Here is a 23445-nt window from a genome sequence, read left to right as displayed (position 1 = left end):
TATGGCTTTACGATTTCGTTTAGTTTTCCTTGTTGTTCATTCTTCCTATTTATATCACTATGTCTCGATAAGAACTGTTAAATGGATAGCGTGTAAATACAAGTTGTATCAATAACTTTATATGACAGTTTCGACAATGCCGTTTCACTGTGTTAGATTGTGTGATACTTGTTAAAGCTTAATATCAAGTTTTATATGTATTTTGTGGTATATTATATTTCTTAACCCAGTATTGTTTTTATTCGATTAAAGATTTTTATTGGCTCATTGTTATCTTCTTCCTCTTTTCACATGTTCATAAGATTATAAAATTATAACACACTGTTGACTACTATCTCAGTCTATGTTTAACATTTTTACCTATTATCTGTTCACTAGTATATGTTTGTTATGATCCAACATTGCTTTCAATAGAGTCTGACTTTCATACAAGTGAGCGGTTTATCTAGCCATACAACAAGGTTTAATCAACCATGTTTTACAAATGAAATTGCCTGTATCAAGTCAAAAATATTATAGCTATAATCCATTCGTTGTATGTGTTTGATTTTGCCATTTTCCTAGAGACTTTCGGGTTGGAACTTTCCTCGGAGTTCAGTATTTTAGATTATTTACAATTTTTAAATATGTATAAAAAATGTACGTATTCGTATTTATAAACCTGTTTGTAAAATATGCTGGATAAAAAAAAGAGCAATCCTAGATGTAACTAAATCCCCTGCAATGTAAACGATCAGCAATTTTTCAATAATCATTTTTTTCTGTATATAGAAACAATACTAAAAGGAAAAGAGAAGTCATGCAAGACACGGTTGAAATCACATTACGACATATGTATCGCGTTTCATTCAGTTGAAGCCATAATAATAATTGAATTTCCAGGATGCAGAACATATTTGATTTACTAACTGATCGTGCTATTTGATGAGATGTCATCAGTAACCTTGAAACAATAACAATATTTATGTCATCTTTATTGTGGCAATGATGGAAGGTTCTAATTTGATATCAAAGATTTAAATTTGATGAGAGCAAATTAACAACAAATTACAGATGATGATTCATGAAAATTAAGTAAATAAATATTTTAAATGCGACACAATCAGGAATTTATTAGATTTCATGTAAAAAAAAATACACTTAGAAGCAGAATTTCATTGCTGTCAAGTTGATATTGTCTGAAAAAAATATAAAATGTTACATCACCAGGCTAATAATGCATCGTGAATAGATCCTTGTATCTAGTTATACATGGTATTTCTAGATACTCGATTTATTTGGATAATGTTGTTGAGAACTTGAACCGTATGTGTTTTTCAAACAGTATTGAGTACAAATTATTATGACACAAGCATACTTGACGTTAAAAATTCGTCAAATAAATTAGAGCGAAAACCACTATACATGTATATCATTGTGCAAGCATCTGCATTGTAATACCTACTTTTGACGCAAGTACATAAAAAAAAGCGCCTTATAATGTATGCTTATCATTCCACGTAAGAACCAGCACAGACTAAAACCAGTATTAACTTTAACGACTTTATATAACATTTATCAAACCGGTTGTGCTACTTGACCTGTGGACTTTGTACGAAATGGGCATTGATTAGTTTAAGTAGGTTATTTTGATTCTGCCCGATCTGTAGCACACCACATAAGATAGGCCCCAGAAGTCTTAAATTTGCATTTTTTTATAATCTGTTTTTTCACTGGCGCAAGCTTGTTATAAAATTTTATTCATATGTTTGTTACAACTTTCAGACTATGTTTACGATACTTTATCTAATGAAGCTAAACTTTAAAAAATATTACCTTACTTAAACAACATATACTAAATCATAAGTTTGATTTCATGATTATTTTTAGTTTCTAAAAAGACTATTATACCACACAAGATGTTATGCTAAATTGAATACTGTATCGTCTTTATAGTTTCCTATCTTATTGCATTGCACCGGATAGTTTCTCGATTATTAACTTATTTTGATAAGGGTGAACGTGATCGAGAGTTTCAATGTTAATAACTATGCAGGTTTATTTTCCATGTGTGTCGACTGGAGTAGACTGAAGGGGACCAAACATCTGACGTTAAAAACATGAGAACTGTATAAATCTCCATTATTATTGCGAAAATTGTGTAATTGCAATAGCAAATACTCAATTAGTAATTATGCTGTTGCTATATTGTAAGTTACTTTATGATTGATTTAATAACTGAATTTTATATTGGTTATCAATGAAAAAATATATTTTCTTTTTATCTTAAACAGAGATCTTTTCAGATTCTTTATAATTTGTTTTTAATTTGCTTTAGTACTGATACATGGAAAAGTCTTAAATGGAAAAAACACTCTCAAGTTGTAAATATGATCTTCTCTATTCGATGCAATGAAAATGATTGCACTATTCAATATTTCTATTTTTCTGATGTCAAAAAGTATGCGTTTTTCAAAAATTGACACAGCGAGGAAAAGAGTAAAATATTTTACAAAATGGTACAAAAACATTACAATGTCTAAACAGCTATGTAGCGCAGTAAATGGCTAATATACTTTTTTTTTTATCTATTATGTATTTTACATCATTTATTGACCTATCCTGTCTTATACGAACGTGCTGGATGTAAGTAACCTATTATTAAGACTAAAACATTACAATCGCGTGATCTCCGATACACGCGTCATAATGGATACATCTGGTCAATACAGCATTTAATTGTCATCGAGATGTAACGTAAATGCTGTATAATCACTAGTTTATATTTCTTTGTCATAAAAAGAACACAAGCCAATAGTTATTGTTTCAAAGGGTAATTAATTGTACATTTATGTAGCTATCTGAAGCTTTTATACAAATAGAAAAAGTAGGTCAGTTTCCTTTGAATCTATTCAGAAGCATTCTGAAAAGGTCATTTATTATTAAGTGAAATTAACGGAGTCATTTGACTGTTATTTCACTGCGGATATCATCAGCTTAGTAGGCAGTGCTTCGGTATTGAAATAATAATCAATAGACGGTTTTTTTTAATCCCTGTATCAAATCACGAAACTATGACCCTAAGGCAACATGAACTTTAAAAAACTTATTTTGGTCACATATTTCCTAAGGTGTTGACGAATCGTAAAGGAGTTCCCGCTAAAAATAAATCCAAACAAGCGTGTTCAACACACGAACACATTGTTTTTACTGTTTCCGTCACAATAGAAAAATCGACGAACAAATAAAGGCAGTAGTATATCGCTGTTCAAAAGTCAAAAACAGGGTTACATACCACAACAGCGAAATAAACATCAACTAACACAGGATAAATAAAAGCAATAGTAGTATACCGCTGTTCAAAACTCATAAATCCATGGACAAAAAACAAAATCGGGGTAACAAACTAAAACTAAGTGACACGCATTAAATATAAGAGGAGAACAACGACACAACATTAAAATGTAACACACACAAAAACGGACTAAGCATTAGACAAAATCCTATGAGAATAAGAAATATAACATCAAAACCAAATACATGAATTTGTGATAGACAAGTACCGTGACACGTCTTTTAGTAATGTGAATTCACACTCAAAAATAAGAGAAAACAAACGGAACAACGGAAACACAACGTTAAAATGTAACACACACAGAAACGAACTATAATATAACAATGGCCATATTCCTGACTTGGTACAGGACAATTTTCAAGGCAAAAATGGTGGGTTGAACCTAGTTTTGTGGCATGCCAAACCTCCCTCTTTTATGGCCATGTGATAACAACGAAACAACAGAAACTCTCAAGTTCAACAAAAGCAAACGACAACAAATATCAACACGAACTATTAGATAACAACTGCCGTATTCCCGACTTATTACATGACATTTTAAGAGAAAATAGTGTGTTGAACCTGGTTTTATGGTTAGCCAAACCACCCACTAGAATATGCAATGTTAAGTCAACTAGCTAAAATTGCAACACTATATGACAGGAAAACAGCTCAATATAATGCACAAATAAATAGTATAATAGTCGTTTCAAAATGTACAAGCAACAGAATAACTATGAACATCTCATATTAACGACAGCGAAGGACAAAAATAACCACAGTGACGCATTTATAATCCTAAATAATCTTGAAATTCATACATGTCATAAATTATATTCATAAATCAGGAGACAAGTTTCCATCACCTCAGACCAATCGACCAACAGAGTAAATATAGTGCTGGAGTACATTTTCTTTCAATTGACAAAACTACAATTGTTATTTGTCCTACAATCACAATCATTCTATTTAGTGTACTTAAAACATTGAATTAATATCAACAATTCTAAGATATATTTACTCCATACAGTAGCATAGCAAATTACTTTAATCTATATAATTCTATTAGCTGAATTGTTATAATAAATATCAAATGCGTTTAATTATTACTAAAAAAACTGAAATAGTCTATCTTGTACGGCGTAATTGTCATTCCTTACAACATACAGTACAAGGTCTTCTATATACCAAAATTTTTAGAGAATCTTTTACATCACGGAGTGTGAGTTCCTTATTTGAAGCTTTTCTTTTAATCAATTCCATTAAACTACACTGTCTTATCATCACATTAAAAGACCAATCGATTAGTGTTTAAAAAGAATTAGTCTCTATCAAGTATTTTTGTAATGTCTTTAATGGATTGGATCTTTCTTAGAATCGGTTCTATTCGTTTGATGTACATTTTTCGATAAATCTTTTTTCAGGACCACTCAAAGCCAAAATGTGAAGAGTGCAAGATGTTTAAATTCAACAAATGATAATGTTTTAGAATTGCATTCGAAACTTCAGTCGAGAAAGTAATTTTATGCAAAAATAAATACTTAAAAGAGAACAATTAGTTTTATATAAGAGCCAAACGGCTTAAACAATTGTTTGAAGCGCGGTACGGTGTCTTTCATTAATCGTTATGCTAACAGCTAAGTATTTACGAGCCACTTGAGGCTTTATTTCATCAGCATTTACACACACACAAATACCTATTACGGCATATCCTGTAGAATTGATTATGTATTATCTTTGTCGCTAATTTATCTATGATTGGTTTATTTCAGAAGTAGTAAAATGAGCATCACATGCCATTCAAACCAAGCCTTAAAGCATTTGTTGAGTGATTTATACTTTTCACGATGTCATTAATGTTATTTTCTGAGTTTACATCTGCTTTTTAAAACGTGTTTCATTGATAATCACTGCTAGGGACATGGTTAACGTTTTTTGTTTGAGTAAATTTGATGTTTTAAAGAAAATATGTAAAAAGTAAAATCACAAAAATACTCAGAGGAAAATCAATTTGGAAAGTCCATAATCACATGGCAAAATCAAAAAACAAAACGCATCAAAAACGAATGGACAAGAACTGTCATATTCCTGACTTGGTACAGGCATTTTCAAATGTCGAAAAATGTTTCATTCAAGACGTTGATCTGATAGATAACATTTATAATAACCGTAGAAATTATTTTAAGACATCTTGTGCATAATCTGTAAAAATGTTAAAAAAAAATAGTGGTTTTTATACAATATTTCAAAGAAAAAATGCGTAGACACCGTATGAAGGAAAATGTCTGTTTTTGTCCCTAACTTACTGTTTTACCTTTATATATTGACTACAAGCATGGAATGGAATCTTCAATCTTTGAACGTATAGTAAAGTTTTGTATATTGACTATAGACTTGAGTTATCGAATTTAAGGCATATGAAAATTAGTTGTGAATGTTGTGTTTTACAACAGTACAATTATTAACAGGTTTAAAAAATCAATATCTGCAATATAAACACAGGACATCTAATGCAATGACCACGACATATGTAACGATATAAAAACAAATCTGAAGCGCCTAAAACTTCTCAAAATAAAACAGAGCTACCGTTGATTTTGTTTAATCTAAATTTTAAAACAAAATGATTACATGATTTGTGTTGACAATTGTTTGTCCTGATTAAGTCGGTAAGAAAGTAAATTTCTTAAGGTGATCTTAAAGTGTAAAAACTCGGGAGCAGGATGTTTTCCTTTATATATATCTGTATATGTCACTAAATGTATATTATACGGTAAATGTATCAGAAAACCAATAAAATATGTACATTTCAGGATCTGTTTAAGGTCAAGTTACAGTGAATGGGCTATGTCACAGATTTTAATAAACTTGTGAAGACAACTTTGGATGGATAAACTTCAACTATAAACGAAGAAATAATGCATTTATCTCATTTATCATTTGAAATATTTTTGATTAAATTCTTACAAAATGGGTTACATTTGTATAGAAATCACATAACATCGGCGAAAACCTTCACCCATATTGAAAGAATCCAATCTGTAATATTTAAGATAATAAAAGAGATCAATGCATTATTTTTAGAATTTTCAGTTGTAGTTCAACAATCTAAGGTTGCATGCAAAATTTTAGAAATGTCTGCGACATAGATCATATATTGTACCTTGACCATAAGTACAACACTATAAAACGAAGTGTAACACTTGTTTTTTCCCAAAGGAATAATATATTAACAAAATAAAACTCATCAGGTTTCGTAATCGCTATAACAGCAATCTAAAACAAAATTGCAATTAATTTATTGCGCAATTATGGTATTTAAATTAAGAAATAAAGGTCAATTGGAAATGTTTATTACAAAGTTATTGTAATTACTTAAGCTATGGTAAGCTATTGACTGTCCCTTTGGTATCTGTCGTCCCTCTTCTATGGTACCAATTACGATAAATAAAGTCCGTTTCATAACTTATGACTGATGATTCATGGTTTTTTTTCTATTAGGTAGGTTAAAACATTGTTATACAACCTATGCTAATCTTAATTGTTTGTCTTTGTGTGATTGGTTTTTTTTTGTGTGTTTGTGAACCTGAAATTATTCACACTGAACCTAAAAGCCAGCCACCAATTTTGAATACAGGAATATCTTAATATGTGATTTAATAATAAACAAAGGGTAACATCTTTATTCGCAGATACCCTTGCAAATGTGGCGAGTCATCATGTTTGTGTGTGATGTACAGATAGTCCGTGACGTTTGGTCAGATTTGGACTTCAGATCTGAAACCTCGTTTGGAGAGAGTGCTGTACTCTCTGCACGGTTAGACCACTCGTAAAAAACTTATGAGGGGTATGTTGTGGGCATGTTACAAGTAAAGATTTTCGTCCCTTTTCAATATATCCTCTGTATCCATTGGCAACCAAATTGCTTGGCCTTCATCTCCATCAGTTTTCTGTTACACGAACTACATATTTATTATTGATCTCTTAAAGTCAATTTCGGAAATATTGCCTGTCTACGTACAGAATACACATATTTATCAATTTATTATTTAGCACAGTTTTGTTTTGTTTATAAAACAGCTTGGTCACTTGTCAATGATCTTAAATTAAGAGTATCATGATTTTTAATTAACACAGAACGGAGAGTTGTCTTTTTCATTTTATATTCAGAAGAGAGAGTAGACAATTATTACAATACTGTGTATATTAATGTTGTGGAGTAAATTTTCAATTACGAAATGAGGAGGACTATTGAGATGTCGAATTAATTAAGGGTCAAACTAATTAAGTGCATAATTATTTGGGTGTATTTTGTGTATAGGAATAATTTTTTTTTAGATGAACCGTATACCACAAAATTGGTATTTCTTTAGCCTTTGGTTTTCGATTTATCTTTTTTTCACAAAAAAACTTTGTTTGCACAACGCATTTTCATCTTAAATACTGAATTTTATCCTCAACCTGTTTGAAGTTAGAACCTGTTTTTGGTTTCCACGGATCATTATTGAACATAACATTTTCGGATGGTTTTTAAAGCTCCTCTGACTATAGTTTTTACATTTACATTATTTTAATTATATAAAAAAAAAAAAGAAAACTTATTGAAAAGTGTAATTATTATTTCGTATAATATTGAGCATTAACAAGTTTTTCTGTAAGAATAATCCATGTATTCACTGGTTTGAAATCGTTAGTTATAGAAGGTTAGTAATTAAACGCGAATTGTTGAGTAAGCTCAATTAAGGGTTAACAGACCTCATATACTAATTATTAACATCCCTGATGAACTACTCATTATGAAATTGCGTCGTTCAATATATATATTAAACATCATTTATATGGACCATAAATTGTAATTAAGTCGTATTTGTAAGGCCAAAATTGAGAAGCAGTGGTCGTATGGGAATCAATACGTGCTTCTTGCACTAATCAGGTCCCACTCATTAGTTAATTGCCACTTAAGAGATAATTTCAATGTTATAACTTTATTTGTTTGTCGTTACTGAAAGTGTATAGAAAACAAGTTTAGAATATGTGACCTCTAGTTCCTACTCATTTATTAAGTTTGACTCAATAAACTCTATAAAAAATGTGTGCGTGTTTTAAATCGCGAGTAGTAATTTTAGTAAAACATGAGTTTTTACCATTTGAACAAGTATTGTAACAAAAACCTGAAAAAAAAGTTAGACGCTTCAAACTGTAGCTAAATTTTGACAATTCTTGTCCATCCTATAGCATATAACTAAAACACAGAATGGAAATGCGGAATGTGTCAAAGAGACAACAAACCGAACAAGGAGTCGTCAACACAAATGTTTACTAGTTCAGTGAAAACGAAAGTCATCCTGAACTCGTCTTAACAACCAAGATTAAAATTGTATACGCCAGGCAAACGTTTCGTCTTCTCATACACATCGATGACACCCGAACTTAGAATATATAATAATTGCAGTACAATGAAGATACTTGTTTAACAGTTAACTCTCACTCTCAAGATGCAATTTTGGATAAACAATAAGCAATGGTTCTGTTTAGGAATTTTCAATCAGCCACAATTTTATGATTTATTTTTGACTGGATTGAAATTAAAGTATCAGTCTAACTATATCAGCAATGTACACATGAGTTGTCTAATAAATATTATTTATTATGGTAAAAAAGAAAATAGAATGCACTCTAGGAATAAAGACCGGAATCAAACAAAAAAGAAATGGTGTGCAAAATGTTAAACAGCACTTCAACTTTGTACACGAACTATGTGTTTATGAACCATACATAAGACCATACAAATTTATATATTTCATACGTTGTATGGCTGATGTTAGTTCTATACATAAAGGTGTATAGAATATTGAATTTTATAGAAATTATTAATCTAAATAATCTTCAGTCAATGACAACTGGAAGAACAAATACTCAAGAGGGAATTGCAATGTGCGCTGGATTTAAAAAAACTAAATTACACAATGCCATCTATTTTCTTGTTAGAAGCTTACGTATCGTTAGCAGATTTAACGTAGTTTAAAACAAAATAATTTAACCATTAAAGGTAGTATAAAATAATTCACGAGTTTACGAACAAATGACTGATTGCAGCTGTAGTTTCATCTTTTGATCATCTTAATTCCTATAGTTTCTAAAAAGATTACTGGCCATACGAACGGAATGTATGGATACTATTAAGGCTTTATCTATTATAATAGCCGACCGTGCAAGGGCTGTATAGACAGTCAAGGTCGTTAAAAATCTTCATTATCATGAACTGATTAAACTTTAAAAGGTTATTTAAATCCTTGATAAAAAATCCATCAAGAACCGATCATGTTGTTATAATTATAATTAATCTTTAATAGGGAACGTTATTAGATAATTCCACTAGAGTTGCAAGCGGTAGCTATATTATAACATGCACAAACAATGCAAAAATTAGCAATTAAAATCATAAAATTTAACTTAGATGGAGAAACAAAAAATATTTCAAAAGCTTTTTTTCTACTTTCTAAACCTCATACGCATTCATTCATCCAAATGTCAGCAGGATTCTTGAAATCACGTAATTACAAAGCAAAATAAAAGACAATTTCGATTATTTTCTCGGTGAGATATTGTCACTGGGGTTTAAATATAGAACACATTGAAAGGATAGATGAACATAATGTATAAGCTGTGTCATCGTGGGTTATGAGTTTTAATATTTTGAAGTATAATTGTACTAGGCATTTATCTCACATATAAGGTGTTAATGACCAGATGTTAGCTACGAATACAAGACTAGAGATCAGTGCATTTTCTTGAAAAAATACCATGTCTTTTAGCGCGGGTATTTGTGTCAAAGACATGCGATGCAAAAGCACTTCAAACATTTCTCAGCACTGCCACCATTTTCATCGGCAACTGCCTCTACTGTTCTAATGAATATGATGGCTGTGTATTATTTGTTCCTTTTGGTGATAAAGTCTCGTGTTTTTGTAAGTGTCTTTTTACTGCCCCATTTAAATTAATTTTGGAAGTGATATTGCTATTTTGTTTACATTTCATCCGATTCCCTCAGCGTATGGAGTATATGTGTCTCAATTGATACGTTACTCTAGAGCTAGCTCTAATGACGTTGATTTTGTTAAAGGAGGAAAACTGCTTTCTCAAATAAAATTGAGAATGGAAATGGGAAATGTGTCAAAGAGACAACAACCCGGCCAAATAAAAAAACAACAGCAGAAGTTCACCAACAGGTCTTCAATGTAGCGAGAAATTCTCGCACCCGGGAAAGTTTGTTTGCTAAGACAGGGCTATGAATCAAACAAATTAAGGTCATCACTCAAGAAATTTTACGGTTGCCATCATGAGCTGGTTTGCCATTATGACAAAAGTGAGTCAGAAATGATATCGAATATTCTTTCTCAGTCATAATCACCTTCCATCATTACCGGACTGAACAAAGAAATAACACGACGGGTGCCGTAAACGGTGCAGGAAATGCTTACTCTTCCGGAGCACCTGATTTCACTCCCGGGTTTTAGTGAAATTCGTGTTGTTTCTTAATTATTATTTATAATTGTTGATGTTAATTTCCTTTGGTTTTTTGTGCCTTTGTTTACTCCTTGGTTTTGATTGTTATAGTCTTTATATTTTGCCTTGTTTTGAATCTAATATATCTGGGTTTATTTTGTTTTATTTAAACGTCGGTAACCTACTATTTCTTCAATTCAAAGGGTTATTAATCGTCAAACGTATGATGAAATTACAAATTTGACTTACATTCTTTTTTAAGTTGTTACTTCCAAATTACGTAGAGCCTAAAAGAAGGAGTTGAAAAGTGCATGGGCTTGATAAAATGCATCAGCATGTTATGTCTATGTACAACTACACACTACATTTTACTATCGAGATGACCTTTTGTCGACGGTCATGTTACCGGATACAATAACGAACTAAATTCATACTGGTGACTCCAAATTTTTTAAAGTTGACATTATTTTTCTTTTTATCTCATGTGCGTCACTAACAAAGATTCAAAACAATTAGTCGCATAAATACGGATTAATATGAAGTGTAATTATTGACCTTCATATCAATAATACACGAGAGATATTTTGATCTTATATGGGCGTAAGTATGCAAAATGGACTTCAAATAGGAAAATCATATCAATATTCGTTTTTACAAACACTTATTGGATAGTAATGTTTGGTCTTAATCATAACTTATGCCCCTATTATTTATAGGATACATTTTTTTTACATAATTATATTGATGTATGTCAAAACATCAAAACAACTGTGTGCTTTTAATTGGATTGATCAAGTAACACACTATTCCAAATTATTGCTTCTCCTTAATATGATGCATTCGCACCTTTAAAGTTCGTACAATAATCCTCATTTGGGGAGCTTTTTCCCACGCATCAGACACACACAAAAATCTATCAATTTGTTTCCAGTGAATGTTATAATATAAAACGAATAGCGAATAGGCAGTTTAGAAAATCCATTGAATCATGAATTACTGAACTATTGTTTTTAAATGGAAATTGCGGAAAATGCAGCTTCCCGCACGAGGTTATGATTGAAAATGATGACTATAACCAACATCAAACTATTGATGAATTGAAAGATTTATTGAAACTTTTTTTGCATTTTCATGACTTGTCACAGGTAGCAAGATACGCTACAGTCTAGATAAAACATACCACGCTCTTTTTAAAGTTCATGTCTCAGTTTTTGTTTGACTTTGATTTGTATCTTCTTACTGAAGTTTTAGATTTAAGACATTGGTAAACTCAAATTAAGTATGTCTGTTAGGAAATTTTGTTGTGTTGTACGTAATTAACAAATTTGTAACCAAAGGAAAACATATCAATATAAGCAGGTGTAGTGTAAGTTGTGTAGGCAAGAAACCCATTTGACATCAAATTTGTTACTTTGGTAATCATCTTCGTCAAATATTAAACAGACATTACATCATTTTTTTCTTATTCTAAATCATTTACACGTGCAACGTATCACAGACATATAGCACAGGAGTTGCAATTAATTATTGAATGAACATTGTAAATGATGATAGTATTCGCTTTGATTTGTCACATTCATTAGAAAAAAAGCATTTGGTTGATTTCATTCTCGTCAATTTAAAGTATATTACTTAACAATATTTTTGTGGTGAAATTCTTGTAACCACAACTGTTATACATACCTAAGATATACAGATAGTAAATGGTAATGGTACATATTTGAAGCAACTTAGGGGATTTTCTTTCTCTAACGTTTTTTAACATAATAAACTGATTTGGTTTTAAAATATATTGTTCATTCCAGAGCCACTAATGGGTCTTGTTTAGTAGACTTAAAACGCGTTTGGCGGGTTAAATATAAACTTGCTTTCTTTAATGAGTTGTTTCCCTTCTTACCTTTATCCACTTGCCGTTTGGGGAAGCAATTATATATTAATTTATCGTCTTACGTCATAACTGAACTGTTTGCTTTTGAAAGAAATTGGTGATTTTGGAAGATCTATGAAAGGCTGCAAAATTTGATACAATTTGTCTTCATTCATAAAAGTATTACATCAGCTGCATTCCTTTGAGAAATAGTTTGTGTTGTCGATGACAGCTATTATTCTCACCACATTAATATTGCCTAACAATTTGATACAATAGAAGTTTCAAAATGTGTAATATTTCGCTTAATATTTCGTGTTTGTACCTGTTATATTTGAAACCATTTCATTTTTGGAATAACATCCAATAAAAGATGCATATATTGAACATTAAAGGATCGACAGAATCCTATTTTGAGGCTTGTAATTAAGAAAGTGTATACAGTAAAGTGTTCTCTTTTCAAGTAAGGACATCTTTTTTCCCTCTAACAGCACCCTTTTCGTTTTGTTTAGTCTCGAAACTTTTAATGTTAAGAAATAACTATAAAAATCCTCAATGACGTCTAATATTTCAAATTTCATTTTCTGACAAAAAGAATTATACATTAATCAATACTTTTACCAAATTATACCAGGTTTAGGTTTTGACTTTTTGGCCATAAATTGAATTGTTTTGTAGGAATTTTACAAATCTTTGTTTGAAGTAGTTATTTGTAAAATTGAATCCAAGTTTAATGTATGTCAATTTTACTGTACAGAACTGGATTACAAAAACGTAAATATAAGACACTAAATGGTGAATAAATTCTATAGAGTTAATTTTAAATTCAAATGTTTTGTCAAACTTAGTAGTTCTTATATTTTTTTATAGTTATTTTATTCAGTCATTTTGTCAGAGAAAAAATCTGAAAACACATTCAATGTTCAGTTACATGTCTGTTAATATTTCTTAACAAAGGTTTTACGATAACTTGTCCGAACGTTTTTTCAAAAAACGCATACAGTTTATGTCTGATCCATGCACTTATGTTTGGATATATCAAGATTCCTTGATATTTTATCACAATAAATCATTACATGAAGACACTTTGGTGGCGCCATAGTTGCACTTCTGATGTTTACGACCTGATTATACCACAAAATGTGTTATCTTTAAAGCATCTGTCATTTCCAATCTATTCTACTATATATAAAATATCTTTTTATATCCAACTTGTTGAAGGCACTATTTAAAGGAACTATACTTTTGATAATCAAGTGTATTCCCGAGGTATTGTCAGTCTTCTAAAGCTGCATAACAAAAGCAGTATTCAAAATGTTGACCTACTATGTAGCTTCCTACTCTAGAGGAGATGGCAAGCAGAAGTTTTAAAACGTTACATGATTATAGATATAAGAAGATGTGGTATGAGTGCCAATGAGAAAATTTTCCATCCAAGTCACAATTTGTAAACAAACAATGACTAGTGTTAAATTATTAACACAGGAAAACCAGCGGTCTAATCTATATAAAGAACGAGAAACACTTATTAACCACATCAAGAAACGACATCAGACATCAGGTTTCTGACTTGAGACAGATGCAAACAAATGCAGCGGGTTAAGACGTGTTATTTGTACCAACCTTCACCCTAACATTAAACAATAGGCATTTTTGACAAAGTAACGGAGGGTTCATGTAATTTCATGTGTCATAATGGTGGTTTGTGCATGGTATCTAATATAGTGCGCTGTATAGCCCAACATCATCGTCATCAGGACTCTACTTTCTGAAATTGAGGCGTCAGTGGCTTCGTCCCTTCTCCAGTCAGTTGAAACAGTTCGATTCGGTTTATAAATGATAAACAACTCGTGAAGGTTGGTGTTGGACTTCGGTTTCCAAAGGCTTTTTGCAACGTATGACGCCGAAAGGAGTCTTTTATGAAATATGAAGCCTATTTCTCAACTCATTCACCCTTGGCTGAACAAATTTCCAAACCAAACGGAGACTTCATAAGATTTTATGATTGTATATTATATTAGAATTTTAAAGACTAAAAAAATACTTGAAATTCTTTTCATGTATCATCATGTTTTCACCTAAATTTTCTAACTATACAATTATAAAAAACATTATTAAATGCTTTTTCATTCATTGGATGCTAGTCTTTTACAACTTACCACTTTATCCAATATCTTTGAGCATTCACAAAGAAGCAACACACACCAATTTAAATTGCAAATTTGACACAACTAACTAGACATAAATATTGGGCATAAGAACAACATGACTTGCGAACTGACAGCTTGCACTTTTCCCAGAGAGAGGTACCTCACTGTAAATTTTATGGTTAGATGTCACGACTATCTCTCATACGTACATCCTAAAGACGGATTCATTGACATTACTACCATAATTGTGTCTAGTATCTATTTTTGTTATAAAAAACTAAAATGGAAGTCCCATTTAGACACTGATTATGATATACACAGACAAATGTAGACATAATGATAGTTGTAATTGACAGTTGGATTCTTTAAATACTTTCAGTCCAATGTAAAAGTCTAACTTACGACGAAAGTCCTAGTCGGGATTGTCATTTTTACATCAATAGTACTGATTGTTTATGTCTTATTCTATTATTGTACATTTTGTTCACAGTTGATGACACACTATTGCACGCTTAAGCGCGACCATTGTATACATATTACAGTTGACAGCGTACAGTATATAAAGGAAACTGAAAAAGTTAAAGAGAGGAGTCAGATCAAAAAATTTTCAAATCATATTTTTGAAGGATTCAGCTGTTATCAGATTTACACATGTTCAGGTGTTTTGGGTTTGTTTTTTTTTAATGATGACTGCAAATAATGTTAGATGTTTTAAATAAACAAATTATTTTTTTCGATAGAAAATACAATAACCTACTTAAAAAGGGACGAAAGATATCAGAGGGACAGTCAACATGTACCAATTATTAATATTGAAAATGAAAACAAGGAATGTGTCAAAGAGACAACTACTCGACCAACAACTCAACCAGACTAGAAAACAGCCGAATGCCAATAATTGGTCTCCAACACAGCAAGCAAATCGTGCCCCCGTTGGCAGGCATTAGCTCGCATATAAACAAACATTTGTAATAGTTCAACTAAGGTGGACGTCACACAAAAGGTGTAATACAACCAAATCATAGTACTTCACATCCTGTTGCATACGAAAATAGGTTGAATATAAAACTCCCTTCAATTTGACAGTTAAAGGTAATGAATCCGACATCTCATTGCAGTAAAAGATTTCTGGGTCATTAACAGTTGTCTTGGGTATTTCAAAGCATCATTATTTTGTTTTTTGTGGTTTCTATAAAATATTTTGTAAACTTGGGGTCACATGGTTACCAAATCTTGCACACGGTTTACAAAAGGGAACAATTTGATTGGCTAACTTCCAGTGGGATTTTTACTTATATGAAATGAAACGATATGTGAAATAATTTCTACTGTACTGGACAGATTAACACTTTAATCTTGCCAAGTATTTCTTTGCTTGAAACAAAGACAGATTCGTTTCGAAAAGTGCAAATTTAACAAAGGTTATAGGGGGAAATCATAGCTGGTGTTAGACCTAAAATCCAAAAAATATACATTTGTTATATTATTGAAAGCAGTACTACCCATTTACATCTGTATGAACATTTCTTTGATATTATGCACCCTTTTGTTTTCCTTATATATGGGTGTTCTATTAAAAAGTTACTGCGAGTATAACTGAAAAATAAATTAATCTTAATATCAGCTTAATATCAGCCTCAAAATATTAACATAAGATGGTAAAATACGAAAAGATTGGTAAAATGTCGTGTTTCGTAAATAAATACACATGTTAAGATTCTTGTTGATCGTCTGAACATCTTTAATGAAAGTACTTATAGTTTTAGAATGCCAGTTAAGAATTTCGTTTCATACCATATTGTCTCTGACTAATAATTTTCCTGACTGAAACGAATTCTCCAGTTAGAATTATGTTTAACCCTAATCAATATACAATTAATCTGCTGCAGCGGTTTTTCACGAACTCGTCACCTTTTTTCTACAAGTAATCCATTACTTGTCTTGACATACCACTTCAGCTTGTATGGCTCATCATAAACCATTTTAACCTTGTTTTCTGGACAATTTGATTTTCTATCTAATGTTTACTGATGTGAGATTATTCTCAAACATATCTTAATTATATAAAATACAACATTAGCACCGAGGCGAATGTGGAAAACTGTAAGTCCAATATGCATTAACAAACAAACAGATAGATAGACCATCTTGCAACCAAATGCAATGCTTAAAAAGTAACTGTGGTATTATTGCCTATGAGACAACTACCAAAAGACCAAAAGGGCTGAAAATGTAAAACTTTTTTTTTTACAGGATTACCACAAATAAGGCAACAGTGATATAACGCTGTTAAAAAGTCATCAATTGATTAAGAGAAAACAAATCAGAGTTACAAACTAAATCCAAGGAAAACAATCAACCATAAGAGGAAAACAATGAAACAACAGAAACAACAGAAACACTGAAGTGCACTAATGCAAAAACGTGAATGAAATGACTGTGGTACATGTAATCATGTATGAATTTATTGTCGTGATGCAATATACATGTAATTAGAACCAGCAACACCAAGAAATCAAAATCTACTATTATTGTCGAAGTTCAGCGAAGGAAAATAGGTATCTAAGAATAATAGCATGACAATAAAGATAAGCGTTCATCTTGATAATTTTACGGAACAAGACGTTACTTTTTATGATTAATATTATGTCATGATACATTCAATAATAAATAAATATATTTAAAAAAACAACATAGCTGGTTTGTAAAATGTAGATATACAAAATAATAATGACATTTATATTTTCACATGTAATCATACATTGACGCACAATGTGTACTCAAACAACGTGAAATATTTCAAACGTTATTTAAAGCATTTGTATTAATCATCATTATATTTCTCTTTCAAACGTATGAACGAACTTTTTTTTTTTAAATTATAAGTGAGTCTGATGTGTGTTGATGCGGCGTTAAATTGCTATCAATCAATTATGAGAATCGTGGATTTTCATCAAGATTGAAAGATCATAAAACTAATTTGAGTATTATTGTAAGATAGTCCAGCTCATGTCCGACACAGATAATTATTTAGGATGATATAATCGGTTGATCTCTATTAGGGTTTAATAATTTAGCATCACGTGTCCTAATTGCACTGTCGTTTATTCCATCACGTAAAATTGTATCGTCTTTATAGTATAATTCCATCGCTATCTTATCATCGGCTGCCATCATTTATAACATTCTGTTAAAGTACAATAACAAGTTCACACTTTTCTCACACCGACATTGTTTCATGTATATGACAGTTATGTGAAGCAATTATTAGACTATAGCTTATGTCCTTCATAATATTGAAATCCGTGTCCATTATATCATTGAACCAATAACAATTTATACGAATACAAATCTCTAAAACACATGTTTTATGTTTCAGCTGGAAATAAAATGTATACAATTTTAAAACGTTGCCCACTGAAATTTCTTTCAGGGCATGAGTGAGATCACATTTAACCATGATAACTTGTCAAAAAGTCATTGTTGAAATTGTAAACGTAATTGTCAACATTTGTATCATTTAAGAACATCCATAATTAAAATTAAAACTAATAATAAATAACCTTGTTATTAATTTCTTTTTCCTAACCACTTATATGGAAAAATATTCAAAATATTGCAGTTTTTAACAACATTTCGATATACATTTGGAGCATTTCATGTTCCGAACCCAATACAAAATTTCGCAGTATAAAAATTATTATCAAGTGATATATAAATCATCTATTAAGTTTTGTATAGGGTGACATCTCCTTATAATAAGCATTGGGATGAAATATAAACAAAATATTCCTCTCTACGACCGCAGTTTCTAGATGACGTTGGCAGTATAGCATTATTTCATGCAGAGATGAATATTATATCATTACTAGTACATGTTTTTAAGTAGATGGTAATGTGCTTGATACGAAACTGTAAGTCTCTTTGTCACTTAAAAAGTAACTGTTATCAATAAAACAGAAAATGTTGTTCAAACATTTTTTAAGAATAGAATCTATTCATATTTTGTTCATCGAAATTGACGTGGATTATTCAATCAAAGTGCAGATAAAGTGATGTTGGCAGTAACGTCTCTGTTGTCTGCAGAGATGAAAATACTTGCATTACTAGTTAATATGTTTGAATAGTTGACAATGGTCCTGATCCAAACTGTAAGTCCTTTTGTTACTGAGAAAAGTAATTTGTATCAATAAAACGAAGTTTTATATAGGATTTCCTTTAGTGAAAACATTTGAAGAAAATTTTGTGCAAATGTTTTAAAGGTAACAGAATCTTTTCATATTTTATTACCTTGAAATATACGGGATTATCAGATATAGTGCAGATAAGACATAATGCAATGTATTTATAACAAACAAACACACATATGGTAAAATTGGCGGGAAAAGCAGGGTGAGTTCCAGAAAAAGAAAATTACTATGTAATAAAATTATGATAATTATCATAAAATTAAAGAAATTGCCTTTCAAAATATTGTATCTTGACCTAGATCGGTGGGCAAACTTTACAAAGAAGCAGAGTGAATGTAGTTGTATCAATTCGAAATTAATTACCTAACTTAACTATGTCCAATCTTTAATATTCATGAAAAAAGGTCGTTCATCGCAAAGATCTTTTTGCTTCATTATCTAGGAGTCCTTTGTCTTGAACCTCTTTGATTGGTAATACACAGAATACAGTAAGTATACAATGCAGCCATTCAGAGAGCCAATTTTCTCTTTGTTTAATTAAACTTCCAGGTACTCAATAAAGATAACATATGATTTCGATCAAATTTTCTCGTTTAGAGTTCTCTTGGACCAGGTTTTTTGTAGTGACAACAGGGATGTATGTTAAGACGTATCATCATTGCATATTAAACTATATTGTAGATCCCAAGATAGCAATTAAAAATATATTATGCAATTAAAGTTAAGATGGGGAAGATTTGTGCTGGAATAATTTAATATTGAAACACAACACGACCCTTTATATTCATTTAAACGATTTTTGTAAACATATATACATATATTATAAGAATGGTTATTACTTTTCCGAGCCATTTGTGAATTGTAAATATTTTAAATCGTTATCTTCTTAGTTATAATTATCTAATGATATAGTTCCAATGAGTTATTAAAACACAGTCATATTCATGTATGATATTTGTATTACAGCTAGTTATATAGTAAAAGCAATTGCATTCTCTTTCGTTTAATCATTGTTACCGTGTGATGCGATTTCGCATAACTAGGTGGCTTTATCTGCTTATTTACTAAACAGTGAAATATACACTATTTAACGTAATGATTTCGAAAGAGAAAGATTTAAAATGTTTTGTTTAAAATTGAGAATGGAAATGGGGAATGTTTCAAAGAGACAACAACCCGACCAAAAGAAAAAACCAGCAGAAGGTCACCAACAGGTCTTCAATGTAGCTGGCCCCTAAACAAATATATACTAGTTCAGTGATAATGAACGCCATACTAATTTCAAAATTGTACACAAGAAACCAAAATTAAAATAATACAAGACTAACAAAGGCCAGAGGCTCCTGACTTGGGACAGGCGCAAAAATGCGGCGGGTTTAAACTTGTTTGTGAGATCTCAACCCTCCCCCTATACATCTAGCCAATGTAGTAAAGTAAACATTTCTGTTTGTATGTTTTGGACATTGACAATAGGTTTTATATTGGGAAACACGATTGGGATATTCGTAGACTATCTCACTTGTTTCCTTTTTTTTTTTTTTTTTTTATCTAACAAGCCTTTAAGTATACAGTTTCTTATCATACCTTTACTACATTCTGCATGCGCAATCTACACATGAGTATATATAATGATTTAAAGAAGACATTTGAAAGACATTTCAGCTATATTTCTTTCATGGAAAAACAAGTACGTTCCCATTTAACGGATGTTCAACTCAAAATAAAATTTATCCCAAAAATGATTTCATATCTCATTACATTTATCTTCTGTTTATATCTTTTTATAAATTGAATCTGCTTACATGTACACATTCATACATATAATATGTCAACTAACATTGCTATCATATTCGATTATACTTTAGAAGTATGATTTTCGCTATCCTTTAGTCAAGCAAGTTCTTTGTCAGATAAGAGATTGATGACTTACAAAAACAGATAAAAAGTTGCTTAAACTATAGTTAATAAAATTGATTCTTTTTTTATTTGGGCTATTTTCATAATTTATAAAAACTAAGTTTTTTTGTGTTCCTCTATTTTACAAACAAAAGTGACTTCTTTTGTTCTTAATGCATACATCTAAGTTAAATGTTATTATCAAACTAGAATCAAATTGAACTAAGCTTAATTTTCCTAAAGTACAGTATGTGCGTTTTAAGTAAAAGTAGAACAATGTTGGTCTAAAACGATTCAGTCTTTATTTTAAGCTTGTGGGCTTAATATCTATCACTTTTGTTAGTAGTCACAAACTTTCGTAGTAGATGATTCTTTATTTCAATATTTTTTGTCGAAATATTTTTATATTCATTTTTGTGTATGCATGACAAAATTCCATCACAATCTCTTACAATTTTCCATTGTCTGATTTTTGCTCAATCTGGAATAGGCTGTCTTTCAAAGAAGAGATAATATATAAATTTTGACAGAAGAAGAAACCGATAAACAAACCTGTCAAACAAAGAACTTTCATTGTGTCCCAGTTGGACAAATAATTGATTGTGTCTGTAACTCCTGTCACTTAATATCATATTGCCTTTCTTCTGGTGCCAAATTAGTTCCAACTGTATATTAAACATCTTGAATTTTCTTGAAATGGGGTTAGTAAAGGATAATGCGGAAGTCGCTTGAATGTAGATACTTGTCTATCTTAATATATAAGTTTTGTATCAAAAAGTAATGTTTTCAGAAATATTTAGCATTTTTTAGTGGTCATTTTAACAATTTATAAGAATTTCATATATCTACAAAGATTTCTATAACATATTTTATTTTTTAATAAAGACAAAATTAACCATTAAATTATATAATTCCTGCATTAAAGTACTAAAATGCATTATGAGTTTGTTCAAATTGATTGACGGTTAAAAAAAATGTGTTCTGATAATAAACACACAGTCCTGAATGATTAATTATTAGCAAATAAAACAACAAAAAAAGTCAATTCGAACCTAGCAAGCAGTTGTTTTTGTAAGTTTTGATGAGCATCATCCAAATTTGGAATATGGATGTTGTAGTTGAAAGGCAAAGTTTACTATTATACAAGTGTACATGGACTTTCTCGTAAAACAATCAAGTCCTTCATTTTATCAAATTTTCTTTGAAATGTAACGTTCAATGTCCACCTCTCGATTTATGTTTTTTGACTTCAGTACGTTGTTGGTACTGTCTTACTAGCGTACATTCTTACCCTATATCTCCTTTTAATCACGAGGAAGGTCAGTTATAATGATCGATCAAAGCAAAAGTCAATAATACAGTAGAAATTCTGATTCTGCTATTGTCATCATAAATACATAAAGAAAACTAATAACTTGGTTTTGTGGAATAAAAATATATATGAACTGTTCTGATGAAATGTAATGAATTGTTTACTCGAAGTAAGAAATATTATACCTACCAAATGAAAATTGCATATTGATCTGGCTTCTATTGTCAAGAATATCATAATTTGCTACTGCATGTAGTCTGGATGATTTTCGATTATTTGTTTCTTTTCCAATATTATTACTATCATTTACAGATAGATATATGCTATTGATTCTCTCCTACAATGCATTGTCACAATGAATGATGCAATAACAACTCTATAAAAAGGCACCTACTTAATAAATTCAAAATAGAAGCCTTAAATAAGAGAAGGCAACTTATTTCTATTAATATCATGTAGGTAGTTTGCTTATGTTCTGTCATAAATTGATGATAGTGAAATAAAGGGAATTCATGTAACGTAGTTCTGTATACATATCATGAGGCATGTTCTTTGTGTTCTATAATAAGTCTTAGAAATCATAATAGTTGAGCATGGTGAGATAACTTGTTCTTAGCTACCAAAAATATTCTTAGAAGGTGAATTAAGTTATTTCTATTTATATCATGTCGGCATGTTTCTTAAATTTATATCATACGTGTTAATCGATGATAGGTAAAACGAGAAGCGAAAAACACCAGAGGGACATTCAAACTCATCAGTTAAACTGAAATCGCCATGGCTAAAAAAAGAAAAAAAAGAAAAATCAGTCTTCATATCAGAAATGTCTTGTGTAAACTAAAGGGAAAAAAGGGACCGAGGATCAAATCTCGCGTCTATTTAGTAAATTTGTGTTGCTTTGCACACACCACCTTCAAATCAATACGCTTTTTATAGATTCTAATGTGAAGTCTTCTTTCTGTGTCTATTTTAAGTAATAGATAAAGATGGTACGCAAACTTTATACTTTCGATAATTACATAAGCTTTTTATAGATGATGTTCTCTCATTAAATAATTCAATATTTGGTGACTTTGTTGAACGTATCTATCCCATCGACATAAAGAATACTACAAATACAGTTAAAAGATATAGGAAGATGTGGTGTGAGTGCCAATGAGACAACTCTCAAATTCTGCCTCATATCTTGACTTAAATCTAGAAATTGACAA

The 23445-nt window shown here is 30.7% G+C and overlaps 1 long non-coding RNA gene across 1 annotated transcript in view; it reads left to right on the top strand.

Annotated features, from left to right (window-relative positions):
- Positions 1 to 23445, top strand: part of LOC134715982 (uncharacterized) — a 45637-nt gene that overhangs the window by 19357 nt on the left and 2835 nt on the right. The window lies entirely within an intron of this gene.

The sequence above is a fragment of the Mytilus trossulus genome, chromosome 4 (genome assembly GCF_036588685.1).
Source record: "Mytilus trossulus isolate FHL-02 chromosome 4, PNRI_Mtr1.1.1.hap1, whole genome shotgun sequence".
NCBI lineage: Eukaryota > Metazoa > Mollusca > Bivalvia > Mytilida > Mytilidae > Mytilus > Mytilus trossulus.
The sequence above is the reverse complement of the archived record's forward strand: the minus strand, read 5'-3'. Positions and strand labels throughout refer to the sequence as shown.